Source organism: Lolium perenne, chromosome 3 (assembly GCF_019359855.2).
Source record: "Lolium perenne isolate Kyuss_39 chromosome 3, Kyuss_2.0, whole genome shotgun sequence".
NCBI lineage: Eukaryota > Viridiplantae > Streptophyta > Magnoliopsida > Poales > Poaceae > Lolium > Lolium perenne.
The window spans coordinates 38,387,402-38,410,298 of record NC_067246.2 but is presented as its reverse complement, the minus strand read 5'-3'; the positions used below and the strand labels follow the sequence as shown (position 1 = coordinate 38,410,298).

Sequence of the window (22,897 nt, the reverse complement as noted above, 5' to 3'; positions counted from 1 at the left end):
CACTAAAACATACGCCGCCCGCGAGGACGACAGAATCGCGTGATGAAAGATAATCACCGGAAACGCTCTAGCTAGTGCGTAGAGGACCTGCCACAAGACCGCCGGAAACGCTATAGCTAGCTCCTCAAGAGAATCGGGCCGGCCGGCCGTGCGACACGCGTGCTCGCTGGCTCCGGTGCGACACGAGATCGGGTCTGTTGGCCCGGTACGGGCCGAGGCTTGTTTCACCGCTACGGCCGATGCTTGTTGGGCCAGTTCGGGCGGAGGCTGACGGTAATATCGGGCGGGCGTACACTCGACTCGAGAGGACTCGTTATTAACGCTGTAACGATTAGTACCGTACCGCCTAGGGAAGAAACGTCGAACCTGTTTATAAACTGTTTTGGGGTGCAGATATCACCAGCCGGCAGGGCTGGTTAGCAGCCTCAAATGTAATATCCAAGAAAGCTTGACCTCCTCCAGTCCGCCGAGAATCGTATAAGTTGCACGCTACGTAACTGTAAAAACAAAATTCTAGAATCTAGATCACCATGTTTCAAAGACTACCCAAGGTTCGTATAAGTTGCACGCTACGTAACTGTAAAAACAAGTTGTGAGAGGACTAGAGAGGAAAATGATATAAGCAAGACCACAACTAAATAACTGTACATTAAATTCTAGAATCTAGATCACCATGTTTCAAAGACTACCCAAGGTAAATATCATACTTTAAAGCGAAAACTTGAGATACTGTCAATTCTTTGGCAGGATCCTATAAAGAATGGAATTGGATCTGTTGTGATGCTTAAAGTTAGTCCTGCTGTCTTCTCTTCCTCCATAAGCTTAGAGGGAGATTACCGAGGCCATAAACTTGACATGTGTCACAACCCCACAGGTGCACACCGTCACTGTGCAGATGCACTTTTTTTGTTTTGGTATACACTTTTTTTTATGACAGTTTGGAATAAATCACTCCGAGAAAGCTTGACCTCCTACAGACCACTGAGAATCGTACAAGTTGCAGGCTACGTAACTGTAAAAACAAGTTGTCAGAGGGCCAGAGAGGAAAATGATATAAGCAAGACCACAACTAAATAACTGTACATTAAATTCTAGAATCTAGATCACCATGTTTCAAAGACTAGCCAAGGTAAATATCATACTTTAAAGCGAAAACTCGAGATACTGTCAATTATATGCCAGGATCCTATAAGGAATAGAATTGGATCTGTTGTGATGCTTAAAGTTAGTCCTGCTGACTTCTCTTCCTCCGCCATCTCCATGGGAACCTCCACCTGCATGTGGATACACCCCATATCAGTCACCAATCACCACAGAACAAATGAAATCAATAGACCAAAGAGGACGTGAGCGGTGGATGGGGAACAGAGATGGCAGCATCACACTACACGGATTATATCGATTACAAATGGGTCACAGGGTCACTTTTACTTTTCTTTTTTCTCGGTTTCAAAGATGAGCACTATCACCGGTTGAGGAGGTGGCCAGCGAAGGGACTCCATACCCATGAATACGAGGAGCTCCAGCCTTAGAACCGAGGGCAAATAAGAAACTAAAATAGAAACTACATCTCAGATCAATGTCCTAAGTTCTAAATAATGAAGATCTTATATTCGACATCTGTCTAATTGGTCACATAAAGTATCAGCAAAAGCCATAACAAATTATAAGATGGCCGAGAGAATGAGATAATGCAGAAAATAACTGTTTTGTATGTCCTCGTTTCCTGACTTTTAACAAGATTCTAAATGATATGGAAAAGGCATAATAGATTATGTGGACAACTTAGCAAGATCAATAATTTAAATTTCTTTTCTAATTGTAGATGACAACATACCCACTGTTCTAGTTGTAGCTATTCAAACCTCCATACATTCATGCAAACAGGAAAGGGGATAGCAAAACAACCTTTTATCAGGAAAGTGCACCATGTTTACCAACCTCTGCTGTTTGTATGTCTTTGCTAGACTTCAGTGAAGCTCAAAGCTGGTAGTAAAAACAAACCAAATAACCGATGAAAGAAAAACAAAAAAGGAAACAAAAAAAGCTCACACGGCAGAACTAGGCGAACTCATTAATCTATTTGAGGAAACAACAAATGAGGTTTTCAATATAAGTTCTCAACCATAAAGTACACATAACTGCACGTATGCAATTTCAGCTTATAAAACAGTTATTATCTAGTCAGTCCTGCTTGGATGCAGTCATGTCCATCTTCACGAGCGTAATGCTTGCTTGATCCATTAGCAAGTTTGTGTCTCCTTACAACGATCCTGGGCTTCAAACTGTGTGCTGCATATGTGGAGGCGTGGGCACATCAGATGGCCCAATGCAGGCGGCGAGCGGGTGACTAGCGTCACCACCGACGGGGGTCTTTCTGTGAGCAAGTCAGATCTGACCAAGGCAGACTGCCCGGTTGAAACAGGATTGCAAAACAGAGGCTGCTATGTGAATGCTTTTCTTATTCCATACAATTCAGGTTGATATATGTGTCTCTGTCTCCAATTTACATTTTTATTCGCACTAGTACAAAACAGAAACACAACCTCCATTGGAAATAAGTGACTTAACTTTATCTAGATATAGATATATCTACAAACTGAAATGCAACTAGGAACGTCCGTATCTAGAAAAATTGAGTCACTTATTTCCGGATGGAGAGAGTAATTGAACAGATCAGAAGCTAACATTATCAGATTTTCTCCACATTTATAAAAGTTTGTGTGCAAAAAAAATCCTAAATATTATGAGGGAGAAGAAACATTGTACTTACTGCAACATAGACCGTCAGTTGTACAAGTGCTCAAGTGGCAAAATTGTTTCTAGTCAACAAATTGTAAAGCCTATATTGTGTTTCAACCATTTAGCTTACTGAAAAAACAGCTTACAAGCCTAACAAAAATATACCTGCATCATCTTATTCAGAGTTGAAGACAAACAGAAATGAACATCATATCTAGCCTTAGTCTCAGCTAATAATATCATCGGTTGAAGTATAGAAAGATAAAACAGTACCGCCATCATGCGACATGACAAAGATAATGCATTTGATGGCAACATATTGGCGTAACAAGTAAACAATGTGCTCTTAATAAATCTTCCACGTGCCTTGGAGTAATGGACCTCAAGATTTCCGAGCTAGGTGAGAAAGTGGAAAATGATTTTCCTAACTATCCGATAAGAATGAATTGAATGACGACACAAGATAAGTTTACCTCCACGGTTACAGAAAACATAAAAAAGAAGGCCGCCAACTGCCTAGTACTCTAGTGGTGGTATAGTTACATTTCGAGTTCTCGACAATGAGTTGTCGAATCCGTGAATATGAAGTGAGTAAATCAAGAAAGTCTAACAACTATTATACTTGGCAAAATAGGCACCATTCTCAAACTTATTGAGAAGCAATCATGCAGTCAGAGGTTTTAAAGGATGGAGTGTGAGAGTGTGTGTGTGTGTGACCCACGGTAAGCATATGGTTCCTTCTCCAAACTCTAACAAAGAAGACTATGAGTACATACTACTAGTTACTACAGAGTAGAACATGAACGCCTAATTTTCTGCAGTTTTTACGACCAGATGGATGACCAGCCTACAGAACATTGCATGTACCCCGAGATGTTACAATCGTAATTACGCTAAGAATGATTAAATCAGCTCTCATATATATTCATGTATGGCAGGATTTTATAACAAATTACGAATAGAGTAGACACTAACCCTAAATCTCCTCCCATATTTTTTTTTCTACGGACAGATCCAACAAAGATCATGATAACAAATTTCTAAACCATTTAATATAACCAACCACTAAATCTGAGCTAAATTCTAATGAGTTGGATTCAGTCGAAGGCAGCGTGAGAACTCATTTGGGGGAGGGGATCGAGGGAGAATTCTAACGAGCTGGATCCACTTTTCCAGAGTTGTCGTCGTCGGCCTGCCTCATCGTGCGCCATGAACTCGGAGGGGCGATGTACATCTTGCTGTGGATGAGTCGTCCCACCGGCACCACCACCGTCTTGCGCATCTTGCACGACGATCCTCGCCGCCGGCGAGAACGAGCCGCTCCGACGAGTGCTGCCTGCTGCTCGGTAGAGGACTGGACACGAGTTGGCGGAAACACTAGCTAGATCCTGAAGGGAATTGAGCCGCCGAAGGCCGTGCGGCGCAAACTGCCGGCGGCACGGCTCGCTCCGACGACCGCGCGTGTGTCCTCTTAATATTTTTTTATGCAGCTGATGTATTTTTTTTAGGGGAGCAGATATATTTTTGTGAGCTGATGCGTTTCCTCGCAACGCATGGGCTGCCGCTTGTTGGGCCCTAGCTGGCGGATTATTAGGCTGGCCTGTATCAACGTACACTTGGGGACCTGATGTTTTTTTCCTGAGCAAACACTTGGTGACCCGATGTTATTAGAAAAATCACGGTTCTTTCTGTATATGCATAGATATTGTCCCGGCTAGTCTTTGTATTCATGTGATGCAAATCCATATACAATCCCTAATCCCTAGTCAGGTGCTCACAGAATTTCGTTTGTGCCAATTGGAGAGAGTGTGTGAGCACACCACCAAAAATATGGGAACACCCGCAAGCTACAAAAATCGATTTTCACTGAAATATTCGATGAAAATATATGGGAATCAGACACGTAGTCTCAAAATGTGCATGATTTTTTTTTTTGGATCAATTGATTCTTTGGGAAACTATGCTTGAATTAATGCTAGAATGATAAACTGAAAATCAATTTCTGGAGTCACAAATTTAGGGCGGTGTGATGATGTTGTAGCAAGCTTGAGTAGGTGGAGTCGGACCTGCCACCGCTGGCAATGGTTTGATGCAGCCTCCTGTGCACCGATGTGTGGAGGGTGGCGACTGGCGAGCGGGTTAGAGCTTCAATGCAGCAGAGAGAGGGTGGACACAGAACGGTGGGCGGGGAGGCCTCAGGTCGGGCACAGTGTGGACAGGGAATAGGGAGTGGGGGAGGGGAAGCTCTACTTCTATAACTAAAGGAGGGGAGGGGAGCGTGCGTGAGAAAATAACACGTAATACCCCATCTTGGTGATTTTGTTTCGCAAAGAAGCACGACTTACTTCTCCAAAAAAAAAAAAAGCACGACTTACACTTTGTTTTACGCAAAATCCCATATTCTCCTATAATCTTTACACAGACCACATAAAAGTCACTTAGCCTCTTTGATTCAAACAAAAGCGGATAACCATTGTACTGTATCTTTTTTATTGGCTCAACCTCTTCTCATATTCAAATTTAAAGTGTTGCAGAACCTCATAAAGAAACCAAAATAAATCGACCCCTACTTGCAATATCTTTCTGGAATTGCACACTAAAACCCACAACATCCATCTAACGAAGCAAAACTTACAAAAAAAAGTAAGTACTCCCTCCGTTCCAAATAAAGTGTGCGTGTCTAGATTAACAAAATTCTACACACTAAAATGCCTCTAGACATCGGAAATGCACTTTTGAACATGGGAGCATATGCTCCTGCTACCTAGAAAAACAATTTTAAATGTCAAAAAATATGAACAAAAATTTGGCGCGTATGCGTCGATATTATATGTGTGCACGACAAGTTTCGCGAAAAATGACAATTTTTGTGCCCTGTGTAAAAAGATTAAAAAATGTACCGTGAAAAGCTCTTTTTAAGCACCAAAATTTGTCTTTTTGACACACGACACAAAAATTATCGGTTTTCTTCGAAACAACTTTATGAGCACATAGCATGTCCGTATGTATGTATCAATTTTTTGTTTCAAATTTTTTGACATTCAAACTGTGTTTAGAAATCATATTAAAAACCGGGAGAATATTGGTAGGTGGGTTCTACCAGGTCTAGGACGGAGGTTGTATGGGAGGAAGGGAGGGTGGCGAGGCTGGAGGCGCGGACGTCGGCAACTCGGTACCGTGGCCGCGCGTGAGGAGGAAGGCGGCGGTGCGCTGGAGGCGGCGGCTAGGGCTTAGGGATCCCGTCTCCTGAAGGAGACGGCAACAAATATGTTTATTTCTTGTCATAAAACGAAGGGGTACATATATTTATATAATAGGCTAGCAACTCGAAACCCTAGATAATTTGGGCTAAGCCCTTAATTCGGTCCACTATTGGACCTCCTCCGTGCATACTGAAGCCCGACCATAACACATATGCTCGCGGGTGAAAAAATGCCTCATCCCAACAAATGTGACATTCTACGACGCTCATTCCGTGACAATACAGTGAAAAAACATCAGGGAATAGTCAAAATTTCAGAAACTGCGACGTTTTTTGACTGAAACTTCATGGAATAAACGTCATATAATGTCACATATGTCGTAGTTATATCTGCAAACCTAGATAAACCTGCGAGACTTAATTCGGAAACAGAGGGAGTACATTTCTGCGTTGATCAGAGTCAAATTCTTCTGCCACAAAATTAAGTAGGGCTCTTCCTCCCAGTCAAAACCCTCACCAAAATGATAAAATTAAGAGCATAGCCAATGCAGCTTACCTCCTAAACTGGCCAGGGGCATTGGAACCCATGGTTGGCGTGCTCGTGGCAGGTGTGTGGCTGCCCCAACAATCAGTACTAGGTCGAGTGGAGGCCACCTCAGCTCCAGCCAAGTCAATGTCAAGGTCTCATCTATCTACGAACCCGTAGAGTCTATGTTCGTCTCCAAGTCGCCAGCTGGCTTGTATCAGGGGTGGGGGTGGAGGGGGGACTTGTTTGAACTGACCAGTTTGGTCGCCATGGCGCGGGCTGTTCCTCGTGCCACTAGGCCCCACACACTAATTGGCCAAATGATGGTTCATGTTTTTTGTGCAAAAACTACACGGGAATATGACGTTTTGTGCAAAAGAAAATGGAGTTGTGGTCCTCCGAAAAAAATTCACCAACATATGGTGATATGTGCTATTTGCTTTGTATGCGTGAATATCAGGTTGTTGGAAGCACTCAGCCATGAGATGTAATAGGAAAACGGCGGCACAATATTAGTCCGATTATTTGTATGTATCAGACGTCTTATATGAAGCATTGCGTCTGATAAATTACCATGTTTACCCTATGTACAATGATGGGGGTGCGCTTCAATACACACCCTTATTTTCTTTTCTAAAAACGTAATTACATTAATCAACTTGCAACATTTTGAAACTTTTTGGGGTAAAATCGGAACAAAAAATGACGTACGAAAATAAGGAGGAGAAACTTTACTTCCTTTATTAGTAGGTAAAGATTTCTCCAATTGGCAGACCATGGAATTTGTTAGAGCATCCCCACTCGTTGGCGCTCCCCACGGCCAAATCCGGCGAAATTTTCGTCCGGATTGGAGGAAGATTTGGCCTGGGGAGCGCCGAAGTTCCAGCCGTCCCCCCGGCAGGAAACCCCCAACCTCGACCATTTGACATATTTCAAACAAATTTAACATAAAATTTAACAAGTTCGGCGACCAAGAGTACGAAAATTGCTGAAACAAATTCGGCGATAATCAGTACAATGTTTAACAAGTGCTGAAACAAATGAGGCACACAATTTCACATTTTTTCAAACAAATTATGACAGACTAGTTGGCGTCGGTGTTGCCTCGGAGCATCCATATGTGCTCCACCAGATCATCTTGCAGCAGCTGATGCATTGTAGAGTCTCGAATCTCCTGACGCATAGCAATGAAGGCGGCCCATGATGGAGGCACCTGGTGATTAGGCTGTGCAAGAGGACCCTCTCTCTCATATGGTGCTTCTTGCTCAGCCAGAGGAACCGGATGCTTTCGCTCATTTTCAATAATCATATTGTGTAGGCACACACAACAGTTCATCACCTCCCACATCTGATCTTTGGACCAAGTCATTGCGGGGAACCGGACGACAGCAAATCTCTGCTGGAGGACACCAAATGCACGCTCGACGTCTTTTTGGCAAGCTTCTTGTTTCTTGACAAACTCGCAAGGATCCTCTAGCTTCATTTGTTGCAAGGATCCTTTGAGTGTCTTCGACAGTGGGTGATCTCAAGTAATAGTCCCCGAACACTGCTATGACGGCCCTGCAGAACCGGTAGAAACAATCAAGGGCGGTGGACTCCGCCATCTGAAGATAGTCATCTGCACTATCACCGGGAGCTCCATACGCCAGCATCCTCATAGCCATTGTGCACTTCTGCAGTGACAAAAATCCAACCAAACCAGTGCAATCCGCCTTGCATCTGAAGTAGGGGCCAAAGTCTCGGATGGCATACACGATTTGCAGAAATAGCTTTCTGCTCATCCTGAAACGACGCCGGAAAACACTCTCACCGTGCAATGGATTGTCGGCGAAGTAGTCGGCGTACAACATGCAGTAGCCCTCCATTCGCTGTCTCGGCTTGCACTTCCGGCGACCTGGTGCCGACCCACCACGTTGACCAGTTGCCAGTCCGGCGTACATGCTTGACAAGCAACCGAGGATCATCATGTGCTCCTCGTCTTGGGCGGCTGCTGCCATCTCTTCTTGCATAAGCTCGACGAACATCTGCTCCTCCTCTTCGGCCGAGTCCATGGCCGGCGAGGCAAATGGACGAACACCTGACGGGCGTGGTCGAGGCAACCCGAGCCGCGAGCGACGAGGAGTAGGCCAAAGTCGGAAAACAGGCCGGCGGAGGAGCAGCCACATAGGCCGTCGTCGAAAGACGGCGGAATATAGGCAGGTGGGGAAGGAGGGACGGCGGAATCTGGGCAACAAGCCGGCGGGGTGGTGACGGCGGCGAGAGAGATACGAGGGGTGGGGAGATTTTGAGCGAGGTGGCGGTAGGGTTCGTGTGTCGGGTCACCGATAGATCGGGCCCTTCCCCGCTTTTCACTCGTCCGGAGTCCCCGATAGGTCCCCGGGGGGCCGGGGATGGCGTGGGCTCGCCGGATGGATGAATGGCCAAATCCGGACGAAAACGAGGAACCGGGGGCGCGACTGGGCCGAATTTCGCCGTCCGGATGGGAAAAACGTCGCTCGGGGGCCTCGTCGGGGAGACGAGTGGAGATGCTCTTAGATCACTGCTGGAAAAAGGGCCTTCCATCCAGCCCCATTAGTCCCCAAATATTTCAAACCGTGACTAATGGGACCTTTAGTCGCGGTTTGGGAGGCGAACCGCGACCAAAGGCCTGGGCCAGGGCGCTCGGTGGCCAGCTGGTGCAAGTGAGGGGCTTTAGTCGCGGTTGCCAGGCCAACCGCGACTAAAGGCCTTCGGGCACCTTTAGTCGCGGTTTGCCAGGCCAACCGCGACTAAAGCCCCTCCCCTATATATACCCATCCAGCAGCCAGCACTTAGCCATTTGGAGCCATTCTCTTCACAAACTTCACAAGGGGGTGTTAGGTTTGCTTTTGGTTCCTCTTATGCAGACAAGGTATTTGATGAAATGCCCCAAGAGCATGAAACAAACATGATATGAAGTGTCGGAGCCACACTTGAGCTTCCTCATTTATTTTTTCCTCCTCGATCGCGGTTAGTAACTTGAACCTTTCATGTGTCATTGATAAAATATGCATGTGTGTAGTTCATTGTTTAATTTCTATTGTTTGTAGCTAGTTAGTTTAACAAATGCATGATGGTTAATTATATATTTTATATTATAATAATGCAGATGAATCGGCAATGGATGTACGGTAACCGACTCTCCGGCGAGTTCACTACGGGTTTGAAAGATTTCCTCGTAGTGGCTAATGCGAACAAGAAGGGGGTTTTGTTATCTGTTCATGTGTTGCCTGTAAGAATCAGAAGGGTTACTCTTCCTCAATAGATGTTCACATGCACCTGCTTCGGCAGGGTTTCATGCCAAGCTATAATTGTTGGACCAAGCATGGAGAAAGAGGGGTTATAATGGAAGAAGATGAAGAAGGGGATGATTTCATCGATGACAACTATCTTGATCATTTCGGTGATACTTTCATGGAGGATGCTGAAGGTGGGGAAGGTGAAGGGGAAGGTGAAGGGGAAGGTGAAGAAGAGGCACGTGATGAGCTGACACGCGTACAGCACGCGACCGTTGGGAACCCCAAGTGGAAGGTGTGATGCGTACAGCAGTAAGTTTCCCTCAGTTAGAAACCAAGGTTTATCGAACCAGTAGGAGTCAAGAAGCACGTTGAAGGTTGATGGCGGCGAGATGTAGTGCGGCGCAACACCAGGGATTCCGGCGCCAACGTGGAACCTGCACAACACAAACCAAGTACTTTGCCCCAACGAAACAGTGAGGTTGTCAATCTCACCGGCTTGCTGTAACAAAGGATTAGATGTATAGTGTGGATGATGATTGTTTGCAGAAAACAGTAGAACAAGTATTGCAGTAGATTGTATTTCAGTAAAGAGAATTGCACCGGGGTCCACAGTTCACTAGAGGTGTCTCTCCCATAAGATAAATAGCATGTTGGGTGAACAAATTACAGTTGGGCAATTGACAAATAAAGAGGGCATGACCATGCACATACATATTATGATGAGTATAGTGAGATTTAATTGGGCATTACGACAAAGTACATAGACCGCTATCCAGCATGCATCTATGCCTAAAAAGTCCATGATGTCTACGCCCCCTCCTTTTCCTGTAGACAGTGTTGGGCCTCCAAGAGCAGAGGTTTGTAGAACAGCAGCAAGTTTTCCCTTAAGTGGATCACCCAAGGTTTATCGAACTCAGGGAGGAAGAAGTCAAAGATATCCCTCTCATGCAACCCTGCAACCACAAAGCAAGAAGTCTCTTGTGTCCCCAACACACCTAATAGGTGCACTAGTTCGGCGAAGAGATAGTGAAATACAGGTGGTATGAATAAGTAGTAGCAACGGCACCAGAAAAGTGCTTTGCCCAGGACAGTAAACAAGCAGTAGTAGCGCAGCAGTAGTAACGCAGTAAAACAGTAAACAAGCAGCGATAGCAGTATTTAGGAACAAGGCCTAGGGATCATACTTTCACTAGTGGACACTCTCAACATTGATCACATAACAGAATAAATAAATGCATACTCTACACTCTTGTTGGATGATGAACACCATTGCGTAGGATTACACGAACCCTCAATGCCGGAGTTAACAAGCTCCACAATATTCAATGTTCATATTTAAATAACCTTAGAGTGCAAGATAGATCAACACAACCAAACCAAGTACTAACATAGCATGCACACCGTAACCTTCACACTATGAAAGGAGGAATAGATCGCATCAATACCATCATAGTAATAGTTAACTTCATAATCTACAAGAGATCACAATCATAAACTACGCCAAGTACTACATGATGCACACCCTGTCCACTTTACACCATGCAGGAGGAATAGAATACTTTGATAACATCACTAGAGTAGCACATAGATGAATTGTGATACACAACTCATATGAATCTCAATCATGTAAAGCAGCTCATGAGATCATTGTATTGAAGTACATAGGAGAGAGATTAACCACATAGCTACCGGTACAGCCCTTAGCCTCGATGGAGAACTACTCCCTCCTCATGGGAGACAGCAGCGTTGATGAAGATGGCGGTGGTGTCGATGGAGAAGCCTTCCGGGGGCACTTCCCCGTCCCGGCGGCGTGCCGGAACAGAGACTCCTGTCCCCCAGATCTTGGCTTCGCGATGGCGGCGGCTCTGGATGGTTTCTCGTACCGTGGCTTTTCCGTCTCGAGGTTTTAGGTCCAGGGGCTTTATATAGGCGAAGAGGTGGCGTCAGAAGGTCGAAGGGGCGCCGACACTATAGGGGGGCGCGGGCCCCCCCTTGGCCGCGCCGGCCTAGGGTTTGGTGGGCCTGTGCCCCCTCTCTGGCGGTTCTCGTGTGTTCTGGATGCTTCCGGGCAAAATAGGAACCTGGGCGTTGATTTCGTCTGATTCCGAGAATATTTCTTTACTAGGATTTCTGAAACCAAAAACAGCAGAAAACAGCAACTGGCCTTTCGGCATCTCGTCAATAGGTTAGTTCCGGAAAACACATAAATATGACATAAAATGTGCATATAACATGTAGATATCATCAATAATGTGGCATGGAACATAAGAAATTATCGATACGTCAGAGACGTATCAGCATCCCCAAGCTTAGTTTCTGCTCGTCCCGAGCAGGTAAACGATAACAAAGATAATTTCTGGAGTGACATGCCATCATAACCTTGATCATACTATTTGTAAGCATATGTAGTGAATGCAGCGATCAAAACAATGTAAATGACATGAGTAATTAAACAAGTGAATCATATAGCAAAGACTTTTCATGAATAGTACTTCAAGACAAGCATCAATAAGTCTTGCATAAGAGTTAACTCGTAAAGCAATAAATCAAAGTAAAGGTATTGAAGCAACACAAAGGAAGATTAAGTTTCAGCGGTTGCTTTCAACTTGTAACATGTATATCTCATGGATAGTTGTCAATGCAAAGCAATATAACAAGTGCAATAAGCAAGTATGTAGGAATCAATGCACAGTTCACACAAGTGTTTGCTTCTTGAGGTGGAGAGAATTAGGTGAACTGACTCAACAATGAAAGTAAAAGAATGGTCCTTCAAAGAGGAAAGCATCGATTGCTATATTTGTGCTAGAGCTTTGATTTTGGAAACAAGAAACAATTTTGTCAACGGTAGTAATAAAGCATATGTATCATGTAAATTATATCTTACAAGTTGCAAGCCTCATGCATAGTATACTAATAGTGCCCGCACCTTGGACTAATTAGCTTGGACTACCGGGATTATCGCAATGCACATGTTTTAACCAAGTGTCACAAAGGGGTACCTCTATGCCGCCTGTACAAAGGTCTAAGGAGAAAGCTCGCATCGGATTTCTCGCTATTGATTATTCTCAACTTAGACATCCATACCGGGACAACATAGACAACAGATAATGGACTCCTCTTTTATGCATAAGCATGTAGCAACAATTAATTTTCTCATTTGAGATTGAGGATATATGTCCAAGACTGAAACTTCCACCATGGATCATGGCTTTAGTTAGCGGCCCAATGTTCTTCTCTAACAATATGCATGCTCCAACCATAAGGTGGTAGATCGCTCTTACTTCAGACAAGACGAACATGCATAGCAACTCACATGAAATTCAACAAAGAGTAGTTGATGGCGTCCCCAGGAACATGGTTATCGCACAACAAGCAACTTAATAAGAGATAAAATGCATAAGTACATATTCAATACCACAATAGTTTTTAAGCTATTTGTCCCATGAGCTATATATTGTAAAGGTGAAGAATGGAATTTTAAAGGTAGCACTCAAGCAATTTACTTTGGAATGGCGGAGAAATACCATGTAGTAGGTAGGTATGGTGGACACAAATGGCATAGTGGTTGGCTCAAGTATTTTGGATGCATGAGAAGTATTCCCTCTCGATACAAGGCTTAGGCTAGCAAGGTTGTTTGAAGCAAACAGAAGCATAAACTAGTACATCAAAACTTACATAAAAGACATATTACAAGCATTATAAGACTATACATCGTCTTCCTTGTTGTTCAAACACCTCACTAGAAAATATCTAGACTCTAGAGAAACCACTCATGCAAACCAAATTTTAACAAGCTCTATGTATTTCTTCACTAATAGGTGCAAAGTATATGATGCAAGAGCTTAAACAAGAGCACAACAATTTCCAAGTATCAAGTTATTCAAGACATCATACCAACTACTACATGTAGCATTTTTCGTTTCCAACCATATAACAATTAACGAAGCAATTTCATCCTTCGCCATGAAAATTAAAAGCTAAGAACACATGTGTTCATATGAACCAGCAGAGCATGTCTCTCTCCCACACAAGCATTTATTCAAACAAAAACAAAAACAAAAGCACACAGACGCTCCAAGTAAAGTACATAAGATGTGACCGAATAAAAATATAGTTTCAAGAGAAGGAACCTGATAATTTGTCGATGAAGAAGGGGATGCCTTGGACATCCCCAAGCTTAGACGCTTGAGTCTTCTTGAAATATGCAGGGGTGAACCACCGGGGCATCCCCAAGCTTAGACTTTTCACTCTTCTTGATCGTAGTATATCATCCTCCTCTCTTGACCCTTGAAAACTTCCTCCACACCAAACTCGAAACAACTCATTAGAGGGTTAGTGCATAATCAAAAATTCACATGTTCAGAGGTGACACAATCATTTGTTAACACTTCTGGACATTGCCCAAAGCTACTGGAAGTTAATGGAACAAAGAAATCCATCCAACATAGCAAAAGAAACAATGCGAAATAAAAGGCAGAATCTGTCAAAACAGAACAGTCCGTAAAGACGAATTTTATTGAGGCACCAGACTTGCTCAAATGAAAATGCTCAAATTGAATGAAAGTTGCGTACATATCTGAGGATCACTCACGTAAATTGGCATAATTTTCTGAGTTACCTACAGAGAATTTTGCCCAGATTCGTGACAGCAAAGAAATCTGTTTCTGCGCAGTAATCCAAATCTAGTATGAACTTTACTATCAACGACTTTACTTGGCACAACAAAATACTAAACTAAGATAAGGAGAGGTTGCTACAGTAGTAAACAACTTCCAAGACACAAAATAAAAACAAAGTACTGTAGCAAAATAACACATGGGTTATCTCCCAAGAAGTTCTTTCTTTATAGCCATTAAGATGGGCTCAGCAGTTTTAATGATGCACTCGCGAGAAATAGTATTTGAAGCAAAAGAGAGCACCAAGAAGCAAATCCAAAACACATTTAAGCCTAACATGCTTCCTCTGCATAGGAATCTTGTAAATAAACAAGTTCATGAAGAGCAAAGTAACAAGCATAGGAAGATAGAACAAGTGTAGCTTCAAAAATTTCAGCACATAGAGAGGTGTTTTAGTAACATGAAAATTTCTACAACCATATTTTCCTCTCTCATAATAACTTTCAGTAGTAACATGAGCAAACTCAACAATATAACTATCACATAAAGCATTCTTATCATGAGTCTCATGCATAAAATTATTACTCTCCACATAAGCATAATCAATTTTATTAGTAATAGTGGGAGCAAATTCAACAAAGTAGCTATCATTATTATTCTCATCATCAAATATAGGAGGTATATTGTAATCATAATCAAATTTATCCTCCATAACAGGCGGCAACAAAAGACCACTATCATTATAATCATCATAAATAGGAGGTAAAGTATCATCAAAGTAAATTTTCTCCTTAATGCTTGGGGGACTAAAAAGATCATGAAAACCAGCTTCCCCAAGCTTAGAACTTTCTATATCATTATCAACAATGGTGTTCAAAGCATTCATACTAATATTACTACCAGCATGCAAATAAGATTCCATAGGTTTTTTAATTTTTGCATCAAACAATCCATGTTTTAAATCAGGAAATAGAATAAGAAGCTCATTCTTGTCCATTATGCCAAACTAGTGTAAACAAGAAACAAAAAGATGCAATTGCAGGATCTAAAGGAAATAGCTTCGAGTACTTACAACGGCGAAAATAGCTTAGTAGCCGAGATCCGGAGTGTGAGTACCTTTTACCTTTCCTCCCCGGCAACGGCGCCAGAAAATAGCTTGATGTCTACGCCCCCTCCTTTTCCTCGTAGATGTTGTTGGGCCTCCAAGAGCAGAGGTTTGTAGAACAGCAGCAAGTTTTCCCTTAAGTGGATCACCCAAGGTTTATCGAACTCAGGGAGGAAGAAGTCAAAGATATCCCTCTCATGCAACCCTGCAACCACAAAGCAAGAAGTCTCTTGTGTCCCCAACACACCTAATAGGTGCACTAGTTCGGCGAAGAGATAGTGAAATACAGGTGGTATGAATAAGTAGTAGCAACGGCACCAGAAAAGTGTTTTGCCCAGACGATAAACAAGCGATAGTAGCGCAGCGATAATAACGAGATAAAACAAGAAACAAGCAGCGATAGCAGTATTTAGGAACAAGGCCTAGGGATCATACTTTCACTAGTGGACACTCTCAACATTGATCACATAACAGAATAAATAAATGCATACTCTACACTCTTGTTGGATGATGAACACCATTGCGTAGGATTACACGAACCCTCAATGTCGGAGTTAACAAGCTCCACAATATTCAATGTTCATATTTAAATAACCTTAGAGTGCAAGATAGATCAACACAACCAAACCAAGTACTAACATAGCATGCACACCGTAACCTTCACACTATGAAAGGAGGAATAGATCGCATCAATACCATCATAGTAATAGTTAACTTCATAATCTACAAGAGATCACAATCATAAACTACGCCAAGTACTACATGATGCACACCCTGTCCACTTTACACCATGCAGGAGGAATAGAATACTTTGATAACATCACTAGAGTAGCACATAGATGAATTGTGATACAAAACTCATATGAATCTCAATCATGTAAAGCAGCTCATGAGATCATTGTATTGAAGTACATAGGAGAGAGATTAACCACATAGCTACCGGTACAGCCCTTAGCCTCGATGGAGAACTACTCCCTCCTCATGGGAGACAGCAGCGTTGATGAAGATGGCGGTGGTGTCGATGGAGAAGCCTTCCGGGGGCACTTCCCCGTCCCGGCAGCGTGCCGGAACAGAGACTCCTGTCCCCCAGATCTTGGCTTCGCGATGGCGGCGGCTCTGGATGGTTTCTCGTACCGTGGCTTTTCCGTCTCGAGGTTTTAGGTCCAGGGGCTTTATATAGGCGAAGAGGCGGCGTCAGAAGGTCGAAGGGGCGCCGACACTATAGGGGGCGCAGGCCCCCCCCTTGGCCGCGCTGGCCTAGGGTTTGGTGGGCCTGTGCCCCCTCTCTGGCGGTTCTCGTGTGTTCTGGATGCTTCCGGGCAAAATAGGAACCTGGGCGTTGATTTCGTCCGATTCCGAGAATATTTCTTTACTAGGATTTCTGAAACCAAAAACAGCAGAAAACAGCAACTGGCCTTTCGGCATCTCGTCAATAGGTTAGTTCCGGAAAACGCATAAATATGACATAAAATGTGCATATAACATGTAGATATCATCAATAATGTGGCATGGAACATAAGAAATTATCGATACGTCAGAGACGTATCAGTCCACCTTCAGGTTATCATCCGAACCCCCTCCAGTATTAAGTTGCTAACAACAGACAATTGCATTAAGTATTGCGTGTAATGTAATCAGTAACTACATCCTCGAACATAGCACCAATGTTTTATCCCTAGTGGCAACAGCACATCCGTAACCTTAGAGATTTCTGTCACTTCCCCAGATTCACGGAGGCATGAACCCACTATCGAGCATAAATACCCCCTCTTGGAGTTATTAGCAAAAACTTGGCCAGAGCCTCTACTAATAACGGAGAGCATGCAAGATCATAAACAACACATAGACATGAATTGATAATCAACATAACATAGTATTCTCTATTCATCGGATCCCAACAAACACAACATATAGAATTACAGATAGATGATCTTGATCATGTTCGGCAGCTCACAAGACCCGACAATTAAGCACAATGAGGAGAAGACAACCATCTAGCTACTGCTATGGACCCATAGTCCAGGGGTAGACTACTCACACATCACTCCGGAGGCGACCATGGCGGCGTAGAGTCCTCCGGGAGATGATTCCCCTCTCCGGCAGGGTGCCGGAGGCGATCTCCTGAATCCCCCGAGATGGGATTGGTGGCGGCGGCGTCTCTGGAAGGTTTTCCGTATCGTGGCTCTCGGTACTGGGGGTTTCGCGACGAAGGCTTTAAGTAGGCGGAAGGGTAGGTCAGGGGGCGACGCGAGGGGCCCAGGAGATAGGTCGGCGCGGCCAAGGGTGGGGCCACGCCGCCTACCCTCCTGGCCACCTCGTGGCCCCACTTCATTGACTCTTCGGTCTTCTGGAAGCTTCGTGGCAAAATAGGACCCTGGGCGTTGATTTCGTCAAATTCCGAGAATATTTCCTTACTAGGATTTCTGAAACCAAAAACAGCAGTAAAAACAAGAATCGGCACTTCGGCATCTTGTTAATAGGTTAGTTCCAGAAAATGCACGAATATGACATAAAGTGTGCATAAAACATGTAGATATCATCAATAATGTGGCATAGAACATAAGAAATTATCGATACGTCGGAGACGTATCATGAGCCCATTGATGATCTTGGTCGAACCATTGCTGATGCACGGAGAAGCTGCGAAACTGAAAAGGAGAGGGAGAATTTGGATCGCTTGTTAGAGGATCACAAAAATTCGATGTACCCCGGATGCGATAATGGTCTGAAAAAGCTGGGCTGTACACTGGATTTGCTGAAATGGAAGGCACATGAAGGTGTAGTTGACTCAGGATTTGAAAACTTGTTGAAAATGTTGAAGAATATGTTTCCAAAGAATAACGAGTTGCCCGCCAGTACGTACAAAGCAAAGAAGGTTGTCTGCCCTCTAGGTTTAGAGGTTCTGAAGATACATGCATGCATCAACGACTGCATCCTCTACCGCGGTGAATATGAGAATTTGAATGAATGCCCGGTATGCACTGCATTGCGTTATAAGATCAGAGGCGATGACCCTGGTGACGATGTTGAGGGCCAGAAACCCAGGAAGAGGGTTCCCGCCAAGGTGATGTGGTATGCTCCTATAATACCACGGTTGAAACGTCTGTTCAGGAAGAAAGAGCACGCCAAGTTGTTGCGATGGCACAAAGAGGACCGTAAGTCGGACGGGCAGTTGAGACACCCCGCAGATGGAACGCAATGGAGAAAGATCGACAGAGAGTTCAGAGATTTTACAGCTGACGCAAGGAACATAAGATTTGGTCTAAGTACAGATGGCATGAATCCTTTTGGCGAGCAGAGCTCCAGCCATAGCACCTGGCCCGTGACTCTATGCATCTACAACCTTCCTCCTTGGTTGTGCATGAAGCAGAAGTTCATTATGATGCCAGTGCTCATCCAAGGTCCGAAGCAACCCGGCAACGACATCGATGTGTACATAAGGCCATTGGTTGATGAACTTTTACAGTTGTGGGGCAGACCTGGTGTACGTGTGTGGGATGAGCACAAAGAAGAGGAATTTGACCTATGAGCGTTGCTTTTCGTAACCATCAACGATTGGCCTGCTCTTAGTAACCTTTCCGGACTGTCAAATAAGGGATACAATGCATGCACGCACTGCTACATGAGACTGAAAGTGTATATTTGCCAAATTGTAAGAAGAACGTGTACCTTGGGCATCGTCGATTTCTTCTGAAAATTCATCCAGTAAGAAAGAAAGGCAAGCATTACAACGGCAAGGCAGATCACCGGCCGAAGCCTGCGGAACGTACTGGTGCTGAGGTATTTGATATGGTCAAGGATTTGAAAGTCATATTTGGAAAGGGTCCTGGCGGACAATCAGTTCCGCAGGGAGCTGACGGGCACGCACCCATGTGGAAGAAGAAATCTATATTCTGGGAGCTAGAATATTGGAAAGTCCTAGATGTCCGCTCTGCAATCGACGTGATGCATGTTACGAAGAATATTTGCGTGAACCTCCTAAGCTTCTTGGGCGTGTATGGGAAGACAAATGATACAAAGGAAGCACGGCAGGACCGGCAACGTTTGAAAGACCCTAATGACCGGCATCCGGAATGGTTTCAAGGTCGTGCCAGCTACGCTCTGACCAAAGAAGAGAAGGTCATCTTTTTTGAATGCCTGAGCAGTACAAAGGTCCCGTCTGGATTCTCGTCGAATATAAAGGGAATAATAAACATGGCGGACAAAAAGTTCCAAAACCTGAAGTCTCACGACTGCCACGTGATTATGACGCAATTGCTTCCGATTGCTTTGAGGGGGCTCCTACCGGAAAATGTTCGAGTAGCCATTGTGAAGCTATGTGCATTCCTCAATGCAATCTCTCAGAAGGTAATCAATCCAGAAGATCTACCACGGCTAAAGAACGATGTGGTCCAATGTCTTGTCAGTTTCGAGTTGGTGTTCCCGCCATCCTTCTTCAATATTATGACGCACCTCCTGGTTCACCTAGTCGAAGAGATTTCCATCCTCGGTCCTGTATTTCTACACAATATGTTCCCCTTTGAGAGGTTCATGGGAGTATTAAAGAAATATGTTCGTAACCGTGCTAGGCCAGAAGGAAGCATTGCCAAGGGTTATGGAAATGAGGAGGTAATTGAGTTTTGTATTGACTTTGTTCCTGACCTTAAGCCGATTGGTCTTCCTCGATCGCGGCACGAGGGGAGACTAAGTGGAAAAGGCACGATCGGAAGGAAATCAACGATATGTATGGACGGCCATTCTATGACTGAAGCACACCACACAGTTCTGACCAATTCCAGCTTGGTGGCTCCGTACTTTGAGAAACACAAGAATATTTTACGCGAGGACAACCCGGGGAAGCCTGAATCCTGGATTACGAAGACCCACATGGAGACTTTCGGCAGTTGGTTGAGAAAACATTTAATGAATGACGATGATGTTGTAGATCAGCTGTACATGTTGGCCAAGACACCATCTTCGACTATAACGACTTTCCAAGGGTACGAGATAAATGGGAATACATTTTACACGATCTCCCAAGATAAAAAGAGCACCAACCAAAGCAGTGGTGTCCGCTTTGATGCAGCAACCGAGAATGGGCAAAAGGTCACATATTATGGTTACATAGAGGAGATATGGGAACTTGACTATGGACCCTCCTTTAAGGTCCCTTTGTTCCGGTGCAAATGGTTCAAGCTAACAGGAGGTGGGGTAAAGGTGGACCAGCAATACGGAATGACAATGGTGGATTTCAACAATCTTGGTTACCTTGACGAACCATTCGTCCTAGCGAAAGATGTCGCTCAGGTTTTCTATGTGAAGGACATGAGTAGCAAACCGAGGAAACGGAAAGATAAGAAAACGATCAATACATCATGCGATGATCCAAAGCGCCACATTGTTCTTTCAGGGAAAAGAAAGATCGTGGGAGTGGAGGGCAAGACAGATATGTCAGAAGATTATAATATGTTTGCATGGTGAAATTCCGCCCTTCAAAGTGAACACCGACCCAAGCATTTAGTTAAATGATGAGGATGCTCCATGGATACGGCCCAATCGTAAGCAAGCAGGGACACAAGGGAAGAAATGATGTGTAATAATTTATTGTACCAAACTTTGTTGAATGGATCATGTGAATTATATTATCTGTGATGTGTTTGGTGTTCATTTTCGAATGATTCGATTGATTCGAGATACCACTGATGATACATGAAATTTGGAGTGACTAAGTCATACTCCTGCCTAGGCGTATAATGGGAAAAGGACTAGAGGAGCCGTAATTGCATGGGATTTGGTGGATCTAGCATTGCCGAAATTGATTGGCCATGCCATAAATACCACTGATGATACATGAAATTTGGAGTGACTTAGTCATACTCCTGCCTAGGCGTATAATATGCATACTCGTAGTCTTCATAGTCACCGCCGTTGTACTGGTAGTCGTCTCCTTCTAAGTTGGCGCCGTTGTCATCGCTGCTGTCGTCGTCGCTGTCGTCGGGCGGCGCTCGTGGCTCGAACTGAGGGTAGCGCAGGCGGGGGATATCGCCGGCTGTGATGTAGTCCATGACGCTCTGTAGAGTCCGGCCGTACCACCATAGCCGACGGCTGGCCTCGTGGAAGTTCCCAGGAGGCAGACCGTCCTCCTCATACCTGGTGAGCGCCCTGTCACGCCGATTGATGAAGAAGGCGTACCAAGTATGTTGGTTATCGGGATGCCAGCGGGGATTCATCCGCTGCTCCGGCGTGAGATCGAGGTAGTAGTGGTTCGTGATGGCCGCCCGGCGCGCAGTACCCTGGGGGACAGGAGGGACCGGCACGCCTCCGGCCCTTAGGCTCCAGCCGGCGGGGTCGCGGTAGCCCGGTGGGCAAGGGTAGTTCGAGGCGCAAAGCTCCTCCACCTGCTGGTAGGTTAGAGTGGGTGCGGTGGAAGCCACGAGAGAGTGATGAGAGATTGTAGAGATGTGATAATGCTGGCCAAGCCGGGCTACATATATGTAGTGAGAAATGGCGGGAAAATGGGAGCGGGAAGACAGGAGGCGGGAAGAAAGTGACGGGAAGACAGGGAAGAAATGGCGGGAAGAAGAGGAGTAATCCAGAGCTGGTCATCTAACCTTTAGTCCCGGCTGGTGGGTGCAACCGGGACTAAATGTGGTTTTTGTGTCATCTAACAAAACTGTCGGTGGGATATGGACGTTTGGGTAAGCTTTAGTCCCGGCTGGAGGGTGCAACCGTGACTAAAGCTGTCAGCAGGATAAGGACGCGTGGGTAGCGCACGACGCCCTGTCGGAGGAACAAGACAAAGCAGAAGCGGCGCCGTGCCTATAAAAGGAGCATCGATACGCGGGAAGATAGAGGCGTGAAGAAATGGCGGGAAGACATAGGCGGGAAAGAACTGGCGGGAAGACGGGGCGGGAAGAACTTGTGGGAAGACAGAGACGGCCGGGAAGAACTTCTCTGAATTTTTTGATATATTATTTGTATTTTTAAGATTTTGAAATGAATTAGTTCTATTTTTCTGAATTTTTTGATATATTATTTGTATTTTTAACATTTTGAATTGAATTAGTTTTATTTTTCTTAATTTTTTAATATATTATTTGTATTTTTAAGAATTTGAAATGAATTAGTTCTATTTTCTGAATTTTTTGATATATTATTTGTATTTTTAACATTTTGAATTGAATTAGTGTTATTTTTCTTATTTTTTGATATATTATTTGTATTTTTAACATATTGAAATGAATTAGTTTTATTTTTCTGATTTTTTGATATATATTTTGTATTTTTTAGATTTTGAAATGAATTAGTTTTATTTTTCTGAATTTTTTGATATATTATTTGTATTTTTCACATTTAGAAATGAATTAGTTTTATTTATCACATTTAGAAAATGAAAGAATTTTGAAAAAGGCCTTTAGTCGCGCTAAAGGTCATTTCCACGGGAACCGCAAAAACGGGCGAAAAAAGGGC

The 22,897-nt window shown here is 44.1% G+C and overlaps 1 long non-coding RNA gene across 1 annotated transcript; it reads right to left on the bottom strand.

Moving 5' to 3' along the window:
* Positions 1-609: 609 nt before the first annotated feature.
* On the bottom strand, positions 610-4,220 carry LOC127340723 (uncharacterized). Its single transcript, XR_011754743.1, has 2 exons — positions 1,909-4,220; positions 610-1,274 (listed from the first exon to the last, which is right to left on the bottom strand). It is a non-coding gene; the product is annotated as an uncharacterized lncRNA (long non-coding RNA).
* Positions 4,221-22,897: the final 18,677 nt, after the last annotated feature.